Source organism: Elephas maximus, chromosome 2, assembly GCF_024166365.1.
Source record: "Elephas maximus indicus isolate mEleMax1 chromosome 2, mEleMax1 primary haplotype, whole genome shotgun sequence".
NCBI classification, from domain to species: Eukaryota; Metazoa; Chordata; class Mammalia; order Proboscidea; family Elephantidae; genus Elephas; species Elephas maximus.
This window is the reverse complement of record NC_064820.1, coordinates 84,662,117-84,674,801: the sequence shown is the minus strand read 5'-3', so window position 1 is coordinate 84,674,801 and position 12,685 is coordinate 84,662,117. Positions and strand designations below refer to the sequence as shown.

The 12,685-nt window shown below is 37.9% G+C and overlaps 1 protein-coding gene across 3 annotated transcripts in view; it reads right to left on the bottom strand.

Moving 5' to 3' along the window:
- Positions 1-12,685, bottom strand: part of CMYA5 (cardiomyopathy associated 5) — a 120,630-nt gene that overhangs the window by 91,574 nt on the left and 16,371 nt on the right. The gene's annotated exons all lie outside the window — the stretch shown is intronic.

Below are 12,685 nucleotides of genomic sequence, written 5' to 3'. Positions count from 1 at the left end.
CATTCTGGTTGTACTTCTAAGACAGATTTGTTCGTTCTTTTGGCAGTCTTGCTTCTAAGGAGCATTCTGGTTGTACTTTTAAGACAGATTTGTTCGTTCTTTTGGCAGTCCATGGTATACTCAATATTTTTCGCCAACACCACAGTTCAAAGGCGTCAACTCTTCTTCGGTCTTCCTTATTCATTGTCCAGCTTTCACACGCATATGATGTGATTGAAAATACCATGGCTTGGGTCAGGCGCACCTTAGTCTTCAGGGTTACATCTTTGCTCTTCAACACTTTGAAGAGGTCCTTTGCAGCAGATTTGCCCAGTGCAATGCGTCTTTTGATTTCTTGACTGCTGCTTCCATGGCTGTTGATTGTGGATCCAAGTAAAATGAAATCCTTAACAACTTCAATCTTTTCTCTATTTATCATGATGTTGCTCATTGGTCCAGTTGTGAGGATTTTTGTTTTCTTTATGTTGAGGTGTAATCCATACTGAAGACTGTGGTCTTTGATTTTCATTAGTAAGTGCTTCAAGTCCTCTTTACTTTCAGCAAGCAAGGTTGTGTCATCTGCATAACACAGGTTGTTAATGAGTCTTCCTCCAATCCTGATGCCCCGTTCTTGTTCATATAGTCCAGCTTCTCATATTATTTGCTCTGCATACAGATTGAATAGGTATGGTGAAAGAATACAACCCTGACGCACACCTTTCCTGACTTTAAACCGATCAGTATCCCCTTGTTCCGTCCAGACAACTGCCTCTTGATCTATGTGAAGGTTCCTCATGAGCACAATTAAGTGTTCTGGAATTCCCATTCTTCGCAGTGTTATCCATAGTTTGTTATGATCCACACAGTCGAATGCCTTTGCGTAGTCAATAAAACACAGGTAAACATCCTTCTGGTATTCTCTGCTTTCAGCCATGATCCATCTGACATCACCAATGATATCCCTGGTTCCACGTCCTCTTCTGAAACCGGCCTGAATTTCTGGCAGTTCCCTGTTGATATACTGTTGTAGCCGTTTTTGAGTGATCTTCAGCAAAATTTTGCTTGCGTGTGATATTAATGATATTCTTCTATAATTTCCACATTCGGTTGGATCACCTTTCTTGGGAATAGGCATAAATATGGATCTCTTCCATTCAGTTGGCCAGGAAGCTGTCTTCCATATCTCTTGGCATAGACGAGTGAGCACCTCCAGCACTGCATCTGTTTGTTGAAACATCTCAATTGATATTCCATCAATTCCTGGAGACTTGTTTTTCCACCAATGCCTTCAGAGCAGCTTGGACTTCTTCCTTCAGTACCATCGGTTCCTGATCATATGCCACCTCTTGAATAGACATTTTCACAATGTTCAGTCTTCCTATCCTGTCAAATGTCTTTTCTGCATCAATTGATATGAAGGTGTGATTAAATTGTTTTATTTTTATGGTGGATTATGTTGACTGATTTTCTTAAGTTGAATGAACCATTCCTGCCTACCTGGTATGAATCCCATTTGATCATGATGTATTACTTTTTTCATATGCTGTTGAATTCTATTGGCTAGAATCTTGAGAATTTTTGCGTCTGTGTTCATGAGGGATACTGGTCTCTGGTTTTCTTTTCTTGTGGTGTCATTTGCCTGGCTTTGGTATCAGGGTTGTGCTGGCTTTATAGAACACATTCGACAGTATTCCTTCCTCTTCTATGCTCTGAAATAGCTTGAGTAGTATTGGTATTCATTCTTCTCTGAAAGTTTGGTAGAATTCTCCAGTGAAGGTGTCTGGGCCAGGGCATTTTTTTTTTTTTTTCTTGGCGAGAGGGAGAATTATTACTTTTTCAATCTCTTTTATTACGGGCCTGTTTAGTTTTTCTACCTCAGTTTGTGTTAGTTTATGTAGGTAGTGTGCTTCTAGAAATTTGTCCATTTCTTCTGGGCTTTCAAATTTGTACGAGTACCACTTTTCATAGTATTCATTTATGATCCTTTTTTTTTTTTTCAGCTGGGTCTGTTGTGATATCACCCATCTCATTTCTCATTCAAGTCATTTGCTTCCTCTCCTGTTTTTCTTTTGTTGGTTTGGCCAGTGATTTGTCTGATTTTGTTGATCCTTTCAAAGAACCAACTTTTGGTCTTGTTGATTCTTCGTTTTTCTGTTCTCCATGTCATTTATTTCTGCTCTAACCTTTATTATTTCCTTTCATCTGGTGCCTGAAGTCTTCTTTTTCTGCTCTCTTTCTATTTGTTTGAGTTGTAAGGTTAATGTTTTGATTTTAGCCCTTTCCTCCTTTTTGATGTTTGTGTTCATTACTATAAATTGGCCTCTACGCACTGCTTTTGCTGTGTCCCAAAGGTTTTCGTAGTATGTGTTTTTATTCTCATTTGATTCTATGAATTTTTTATTCCATCTTTGAATTCCTCTATTACCCAGTAGTTTTTAAGCAAGGTGTTGTTTAGTTTCCATATATTTGATTTTTTTCCTTGCTGTTTCTGTTATTGATTTGTGCTTTTATGAAATTATGATCAGAGAAGGTGCTTTGCATTATTTCAATGTTTTGGATTTTGTTAAGGCTGGCTTTGTGGCCTAAAATGTGATCTATTCTGAAGAATGTTCCATGTGCACTGGAAAAGAATATATACTTCGCTGCCGTTGGGTGAGCGTTCTGTGAGGTTGAGTTGGTTGATTGTGGCATTTAGATCCTCTGTATCTTTAGTCAGTTTCTTTCTAAATGTCCTCTCCTTTACTTTAAGTGGTGTGTTGAAGTCTCCTACTATTATTGTGAAACTATTTCTCTTTTCAATGCTGTTAGAGTTTCTTTTATGTATTTTGGAGCCCTGTAATTGAGTGTGTGCATATTTATTATGGTTATATCTTCCTGGTGTATTGGGCATTTAATAATTATATAGTGTCATTCCTTATCCTTTATGGTGCATTTTGCTTTAAAACCTATTTTACTGGAGCTTAATATTGCCACTCCTGCTTTTTTTTTTTTTTTTTGGTTATTGTTTCCTTGATGTTTATTCGTGTCTTTGTACCAAGGCTTGTCTCTAGTAGACAGCATATTGATGGGTCATGTTTTTAAATCTATTCTGCCACTCTGTTTCTTTACTGGTGTATTTAGGCCTTTTACACTTAGTGTAATTACTGATAGTTATTTTTTTTAATGAATGTACTGCTGTCATTTTGTTTTCTTTTTGCAGTGTTGATGGTTTCTTTGTTCCATTTAATTTCCTGTGCTGAGTTCCTCCTGTTCATGGATTTTCTTTTCATCTCTTTCATTATTGTTGATTTTGTGTTTGCTGAGTCTTCGTGTGTGTGTGTGTGTGTGTGTGTTTTTGATAGGTAGGTTTATTAGCTTCCTTTGGGGTTACCTTGAAATTTATCTTTATTTTTCTTAGTTTAAACCAGTCTTTTATTTTTTGATATCACCTTGACTTCCTCTTCATATGAAAGTACTATGACTACAATATTTTGATGTTATTGTCATTTACATATTGACGTCTCTGGTTCCCTATTTTCAGTCTTTTAGCTTTTTTTGTTTGTTTGTTTGCTCTTGTGAATTCCTTATCTGGGTTGGTATCTGGTTGATCTGCCCCGTATCTTAGTCTTGGTTTGTTGTCTCATGTTGTTGGTTTTCTTACCTGTGTACTCCCTTTACTATTTCTTTAAGTTTTGTCTACTTTTTATATATTCCCTTAATCTCTGTTTATCTGCAAATGGCCTAATTTCATCATCATATCTGAGAGACAATTTTGTTGGGTATATAATTCTTGGCTGGCAATTTTTTCCTTCAAGGTTTTATATATGTCATCCTATTGCCTTCCTGACTGCATGGTTTCTGCTGAGTAATCAGAGTTTAGTCTTGTGGTTCTTTGTACGTGACTTTTTGTTTATCCCTAGCCACTTTCAGGATTCTTTGTCTTTGGTTTTGGCGAGTTTGATGATGATATGTCTTGGTTACTTTCTTTTGGGCTCTACCCTGTATAGCTTTGTTGAGCTTCTTGGATACATATTGTCTCATCTTTCATGATATTAGGGAAGTTTTCTGCCAGTAAATCTTCGACAATTCTCTGTGTTTTCCATTATACCTCCCTCTTCTGGTACTCTGATCACACAGAGGTTTTCCCTCTTGATAGTGTCCCACGTAATTCTTAGGCTTTCTTCATTTTTCTTCAATCTTTTTTCTGATTTTTCCTTAAACAAATTGGTGTCAAGGGATTTATCTGCAATCTCACTAATTCTGACTTTCACTCTCAATTCTTCTCCTGTGACTGTCGATTGAGTTGTCTAATTCTGAAATTTTATTGTTAATCTTTTGGATTTCTGGTTGTTTTTGTATGGTTTCTAGCGGGCTGTTTATTCTGTAGCTTTGTTCTTGTACTGTCTTCCTGAATTCTATTGCTTTGTCTGTGCGTTCCTTGGTTTGGTCTGTGTTTTGCCTGATTTCCTTGATCTCTTGGAGAGCTCTGTATATTAGTCTTTTGAATTCTTTATCGGGTAGCTCCATTGCCTTATCTTCCTCCAGAAGGATTATTCTGATTGCTTGCTGGAGTCATCTTGTCCAGCTTCTTTATGTGATTTGATATTGATTGTTGTCTCTGAGGTATCAATAAGTTGTTATTTATTTACTTTTGCTAGTGTTCTGAATTTTTGTTTTGTTTTGATATGTTCAAATAGGATGGGCATGTGTGCTTCTCTGGTCATTAATCTGGCATCATTGAAGCTCTCACCTCCTGTCTTCACGTGGTGGGAGCAGCTACTAGATGTGTGAGCCCAGGAGCCTGTTCACTGTTCTTGCAGGGGTGCTGAAGATGCAAGCAGTATTTCTGGTGAGATGATGAATCTGTCCTGCTGGTCACCTGATCGTGGCTGCAGGTGGTATTCTCCCAGGTCATTGGGTTGGGTGTCGTGTGTTGTGTGTGTGTGCTCCACCACTTACTGGTTAGTCAGGGTGCAGGTGCCCAGGTCATCAGTCACCAAATGTGTGATACAGAGACTCTCATCTACAGCCCTGGGAAGGCAGGGCTGCATGGGCGTGTTCAGAGCAGGCAAGGGTCTCTGGTTGCAATGGGGGGTAATGTGTGGGGCAAGACAGGGGGCCATCAGCTGCCCTGGGTGCCCAGATGGAGGGTGTGACCCTGTCCACTAGATTGCATAGTAGGGGGGAGGGTGTTGTGCAGCTGGCCCTTGAGCGCCTGGTGCCATTGGCTGGAAGGATTGTGGGGCATCACTAACTGTCAGGCCCTTGTCATGAGCAGCTAGATGGAGTGGGTGGTACTGCCAGCCCTCAAGCCCCCTAGTGTGTGGGTGAGGCCCCTTATTAGAGGGAGGGACGGTGTCAAATGTCACAAATGTGCAGCTCCCACTTGGCTGCTGCAGGTGAAAATGGGCTTCAAGTAGATGCCCTACCCATTTTATTCTAATGTGGTCGTGCTGTGGCACGTCAGCCAGCAAGGCACTGGTGCAGGTGATTGGTGGGGGTGAAGGGTGCTGCAGGTCTGTGGACCCCCTAGACCAGTGCTGGACAGAGTTTAGACCAGGCCATGAGTTCCCAGCTTAGGGGATATGGTGCTGTGGAATGCTGCTGGACTGGTGTCAGAGCGGGGTTCGGGGGGCACGGGTGAGGAGAGGAGAGTGCTCCTTGACCGTGGAGCTCTGGTGGGGGGAGGGTTATGGTGTTCACACAGTGGGTTGGGAGTTTGCACTTAACTTTCACAGGTCTGATGTCACTCTTGTGTGGTTCTGGAGGTGTGTGCTGATCTGCTGCTGCTTGGCTGCACCAGATGGGGTGACGCTGCTTGCCTCAACCTGTGTGCGCTGTGCAGATTCAGTTAGCAGGAAGTCAGCACCTTCACACTCTGTAATTCCCCATTTCTCCTGTTTTTGAATTGTCTCTCCTTCCACCTGTTGCTCAGTCCATTTCTTCAGCTTTGTCCTTGAGGATTACGGTTCCTGGATTGTCGTATATATCTGATTGTTCTTTTTTTTTTTTTTTTTTTTGGTCTTTATTGTAACAGGGATGACATGAAGCATCTGACTATGCCACCATCTTGGTCCCACCTCTGTTTTTTTATTTTAAAATACATCCTGAACATTTTTCCATGCTCTCAAAGGTTTTTTTCCAGTGGCTCTCAAACTTTTTGATCTCAGAACCATTTTATTCTTAAACATTACTGAGGACCTGAAAGAGCCTTTATTGATGTGGGTTATACCTATCAATATTTATAGGATTAGCAATTAAGATAGAAAGTTTTAATTTTTGTACTGACACTTAAAAATAACAATAATAATCCCATTAAGCTTCAACATCAATAACATATTTTATTTAAAAAAGACCCTTTTTTCTAAAACAAACAAAAACATTTAGTGAGAAGAGTAGTATTATTTTACCCTTTTTGTAAATCATTTTAATGTTTGGCTTAATAGTAGACAGCTGAATTCTTATATATAATTCTTCATCCAATATGTAGATATGTTGCGTTGGTTAAAGTATATAAAGAAAAGCCAGCCTCACACAGGTAAGTAGCTGGAAAAGTAAGGAGTACTTTTATAACCTTTTCAGAAAATTGTGGATATTTTTCCTTTGATACCACATTCAAACTTGACAAATGGTAGGTTTTTTTTTTTTTTTTTTTTAAGATCAGTTGCAAAGTGAAATCTGAAAAAATTATCAATGAACTTTTCATATTCTATATACTCATGAGAGAATTAAAGTAGAAAATGTAAATATCTTAGTAGTATTATTACTTGGAAAATATTTTGACCTTGTGGATGCCCTGAAAGAAGACCGCACTTTGAGAACTACTCTTTGAGAACATCATATTTAATGGTTAATATAGTATTCTATCATACAGATGTAACATAATCTATTTACCCAACACCGTGTTGTTGGACACCTAGATTGTTGCTAAGTTTCTGCTATTATTTAAAAAACACTATGACAAACATCTTTATAGAAAAACATTTCTGCACATTTTTGTTCTCTTAGGATAACACCTAGGATGTAGAATTTGAGTATGAAAAGCTAAGTTATTTTTTAAGGTTTTGAATACATATTGCCAATTTTCTCTTCAGAAAGGTTTATCAATTTACACTCCTATTAATAGTGTGTACAATGAACCTTATATTCTTACCCACCCCCTTATCAACACATGGTATGTCATAAGCCCTGTCTTGATAGCTGTTTTTAGAAAATCAAAGTATGACTGAGTTGGCTGTTAGGGAACTGACTACCTTTCATGAAATACAATTCTTGAGATTTATTACAATTCTCTGCTTACAGAGTACTTTTCTGATGGTTCTACTACTGTGTTTATTTAATGCTACTTTATATTATTATAATTAGCATTTACCATGTGTCTTCTATTTGACAGTAAGTTTCTGAGACAGAAACTATGTCATATTATCTTAGTAATATACCACAGTGCTGAGCCAATGTGATAGAGGCAGCATGGGGTAATGGTGAAACTAGCATTTTCATATCAGAGAGACCTGGGCTCTAAACTCTGCTTCTCCACATAATAGTTGCGTGAGCTTGTGAAATTACTTCCCCTTCCTTTCCTGGACTTGAAGGTCACCTCAGTTAAACAGGGGACTAATATCTACTTCATAAGGCTGCTGTGATGAAATGATATATGTAAAATATCTCATATAATACTTGACAAATAATAAATGTTTCATAATTTTGTTCTCTTTCCTTTCCTTTCCAATGTTGATCCTATGAAGTCAAGATTTTGAAGACCTACAAACCCACTTAAATTTACTAATAATGCTACAATTAATACAGAAGTCACCTCTTGAACAATAATTACCTCTGGAAAGTACAGCTAAGAAAAATTGACGCATTTTCTAATTATTCTTCCCTGTATCACTCATTCATTATTCATTCAGTCAGCATCTCTGAGTGTGTACTATGTATTTCAAAGACAAATTACTCACAGTCCCTAAACAAAACAGAAATGTAAAATGAAATGCTTTCTAGTGTCAGAATGTTACTTCTCTGATGGATGCTGAAACCTGAATTCATAGAAAGACCATTCATAAAGCTGTTCCTGAGAAAGCTATTCTAACTATACATTGTAGCAGCTGCAGGTATCATCCCTGGTTCTTTCTGATTCAAAGCTGACAATTATTGCAGAAGGGATTTAAGACTAGTACGTTTTAATGTGACCCTGAAGTATATTCAAATACTAAAAAAAACCTTTAACATTTTCTGACAACCTGAACCAAGGAAATAAAAGACACTACTGAGACAGGTAAAGTTCAGGTTGAAGTTCACTCTAGTTTTAAATCAAAATGAAAACAAAAGTTAAGGAGAGTTTTTTTATGCATATGGGAGTGCACTCCAACTAAACGTGCAGGATGAGGAGTAGTGATTGAGAAACAGCATTGCTGGCGCTGCCAGTATGTACTCACAAAACTCCTGAAGTCAGGGGGTAATGACAGATTATACCAAATGGAAGGAGAAAACTGATACTCATTCATGCTCTACTTTGTACCAGGTACTTGTGCATTCATCTCATTTACTCTCCTACACATTTTTCGGAGTCTGAGGCTCAAAGAGGTCAAGCAGCTCTCATCAGTATATCCTGGAGAATTATTAGTGTTCAGTCTTTAACAACTTCAGGAGAAATTCAAAGAAAATCTGAAGCTTTGTTTCTCTTAGATCAAACTGAGGTTGATGGAGACATTTTCATGATCAGCCCCTGGATGATATATGCTAAAGTTGATGTTCGGTTGTTACAGACCTCTATTCAAGTCTGTAACTCTATGTTCAGTAGAGTCGAAAATATTTATAGTGCGGAGATGTGTGGGTGGGAAAGAGGGTTAGCTTCTTCAGAATCTGAAGCAGATTTTTAAAACTTCTCTGGTAGTATGTTGTGTTGATTAAGGACTAATGAATGGCCTCATATTGGGGCTATGGATGTCCAAAAGATTCCTGATTGTAAAAAAGAAAAAAATTTTTCATTACTGGAAATGTGAGCATGACTTAACTTTTAGAGGGTTATTCCAGCTAGCCTTGAGGAAGAGCACATGTGTAGCCAAGGTCTATTAAGTGGAGAAAAAAAGAGCTGTTAGAAATGTTTAAAAGGCATTAAGGCACTCTTTATTGTAAGGAAAAAAAACTTCCTCCAGCTAGTTTAAGTGGAGGAGATTTACCTTAAAACTCTTTCAGGACAGCGGGGCAGAATTTGCCCACAAATATTTTCTGGCTCTCAGGTTTCTTGGGAGGGTACTTTTCCCACTAAAAGTATTTGCTGCTCTCCAGCAGGGGCTTGTGTAACAGTGAAAAATGAAAGAAACACTCTTTGTGGAACATTCACCAAGGTAGAGGCTTAGTTATGAGGCAGTGCAACCAGAAAGACAAAAAATTTTAATCTCTTTTGGCTTTTATACAGCTAAATAAGCCTTATAAGCATATTTATGGTTTCCTGTATGATCGTTAGGGAGCTGTGGTGCGTTTAGTCTTTGTGTGTGTGTGTGTGATATTTGCAGCAAAATGGAAGGCACCACCCAACAAAGATCACTGGGACAGAGAGAGGTCACTAACATGGCACTAGACTATTGCCAACACATTGTAAGAAAATGTATGCCCATGAAACATGTATCAAAATCCATATTTCAAACAGCTTTCAGGCTCTTAGATTGATGGGTGGACAATAGGGTATGCCTCAGAGAATTTTGAGCCAGAGGCATTCCTTACAGTGCTCCATTTTGAATGGCTTGTTTTAAGGTTTTAGAAACTCATTAATGTGTGATCCTGAATTCAAACCCATGGTGAGGGTCCTATCCTTCCCTATGGATGGGGTCTTCTCCCCACCCACCTTCTATACCCTGGAGTCCCTACCTTGACAGAGAGCTCTTATTTAGCATTACATACCATTTTTTTCTGGACACCACCATCTCAGGTGCCAAATTATTCTTAGCGTTTTTATCTAGTGCTATTCTTTATCACATCTTGGACAATTTACAGGTATATATTTAGAATCTTTTTTGACTAATAGAAACCTGTTGCTTTACAATTTTCAAGCATAAAAATCCTTACCCTATCACAAGGTATTATAATTTTAAAAATTAGGTAAATCTCCAAAAAGTTGAGGCCTGTTCCCCAAACTGCTCTCTTCTAAAACTAAAAAGAATCTGTGTCTTCATTTCCAAGTTACCAGGGAAGAAATCTGACACTAGTTGAGTCTCATTTCTTCCCTTGGCTAGGGTCATATATAGTCCTATAGTAGCACACCCTATGAGTTGCAGCACAATTCTCCAAAGGGGGATTAGCCTGGGCATAAAGACTAAAAGGATTAGAAAGTAATTAACTCTGATAATAGCAGGAAGATAGTTAAGGAGTTTCAACAGAGCTTTGAAACTTTAAAGCAGAGATACTAGGGTGCTTAAGACAGGTCATGTCTGAGGCTTAAATAAAGACGTGTCTGTTTTTACTATAAAATATAAAGTCAATATTAGAATAAACAGAGATAGATTCAGCTGATATTTAATGTGAAAAAGTACTTCAATCTCATATAGTTGTATTTGTTTATCATTCTATGTTGTATTTTCAATTAAACTTCACATGGAAATGTTAACTAGTTGATTTGTTTCATCGTTTAAATAAAGCGTTGCATATCCATGTGAAGAGCATAATCTACTGCACCATGTGTTATATGTTCTGGAGATGAAGTAGTAAAAGCTGACGAAAGCCTAATCCATTGTCCCCGGCTGCTCTAATAGACATCTGGCATCTTTTTTGCCAATTCAGTATGACTTCTTTCCCTATTTGGTGAATTCCCCACCTTGTAGATTCTGGTGGAGGCAGAGCTGACAATGCTAGATACAGTATTTTCCAGTGATGACCTTCACACACATTCTGGACTGGCTTGGAGCTATGATAAACAAAATAAAAAATAGAGTTCTTGGCTCTCTCTGGTGGTCACAGAGGTTTAAGTTGCTGCAATATTGAGCTGCTGGTATAGGCGGCAACACTGCAAATTATGACATCTAGTGCCCAACACTAATGATTCCTCACTAGATCACTTTATTTTTTAAACAGCTTTATTGATACATATGTAATCTGAGAAGCTGGACTAGAAGAAGATGAATGTGACATCAGGATTAGAGAAAGACTCACTAACAATCTGCAATATGCAGAAGAAACAACCTTGCTTGCTGAAAGTGAAGAGGACTTGAAGCACTTACTGATGAAGATCAACATAAAGAAAACAAAAATCCTCACAACTGGACCAATAAGCAACATCATGATAAATGGAGAAAGTACTGAAGTTGTCAAGGATTTCATTTTATTCGGATCAAGAATCAGTGCCCGTGGAAGCAGCAGTCAAGAAATCAAATGATCCTCTGAGGTCTTCTTAAAACCACACAATAGTTTAGCTTAACTAGTAAAGAATGTCTGCCTTGAGCATTATGCTCTACTAAGATCTATCAATATGAGATCAAATTGACCACAGCAACTCGAAAGATTAGATAGGAAATTTAGGGGCAATGAGTCGAAGTTTATGTTAATGGGGGAGAAACAACACAGAAAAGGAGGGTGAGAATGCTTGTACAACTAAAAGAATATAATCAATGTCACTGAATTGTACAGATAGAAACTGTTCAGTTGGTGTATGTTCTGCTAGATATATTCTCAACAACAACAAAAAATAAATTACAAAAAAAAAAAGAAATCAAATGATATATTGTCTTGGACAAATATGCTGCAAAAGATCTCTTTAAAATCTTAAAAAGCATACTTAGGAATAAATCTTACCAAGGATGTAAAGACCTATACAAAGAAAACTGCAAAGCTCTATTACAAGAAATTAAAAAGGACATGCTTAAGTGGAAAAACATACCTTGCTCATGGATAGGAAGACTTAACATAGTAAAAATGTCTATTCTACCAAAAGCCATCTATACATACAATGCACTTCCGATCCAAATTCCAATGTCATTTTTTAATGTGATAGAGAAACAAATCACCAACTTCATATGGAAGGGCAAGAAGCCTCGGATAAGCAAAGCATTACTGAAAAAGAAGAAGAAAGTGGGAGGCCTCACTCTACCTGATTTCAGAAGCTATTATACAGCCACAGTAGTCAAAACAGCCTGGTACTGGTACAACAACAGACACATAGACCAGTGGAACAGAATTGAGAACCCAGATATAAATCCATCCACATATGAGCAGCTGATATTTGACAAAGGCCCAGGGTCAGTTAATTGAGGAAAAGATTGTCTTTTTAACAAATGGTGCTGGCATAACTGCATATCCATTTGCAAAAAAATGAAACAGGACCCATACCTCACACCATGCACAAAAACTAACTCCAAGTGGATCAAAGACCTAAACATAAAGACTAAAACAATAAAGATCATAGAAGAAAAAATAGGGACAACCTTAGGAGCCCTAATACAAGGCATAAACAGAATACAAAACATACCAAAAATGATGAAGAGAAACCAGATAACTGGGAGCTCCTAAAAATCAAACACCTATGCTCATCTAAAGACTTCACCAAAAGAGTAAAAAGACCACCTACAGACTGGGAAAGAATTTTCAGCTATGACATCTCCGACCAGCGCCTGATCTCTAAAATCTATATGATTCTGTCAAAACTCAACCACAAAAAGACAAACAACCCAATCAAAAAGTGGGCAAAGGGTAAGAACACGCACTTCACTAAAGAAGATATTTAGGCAGCTAACAGATA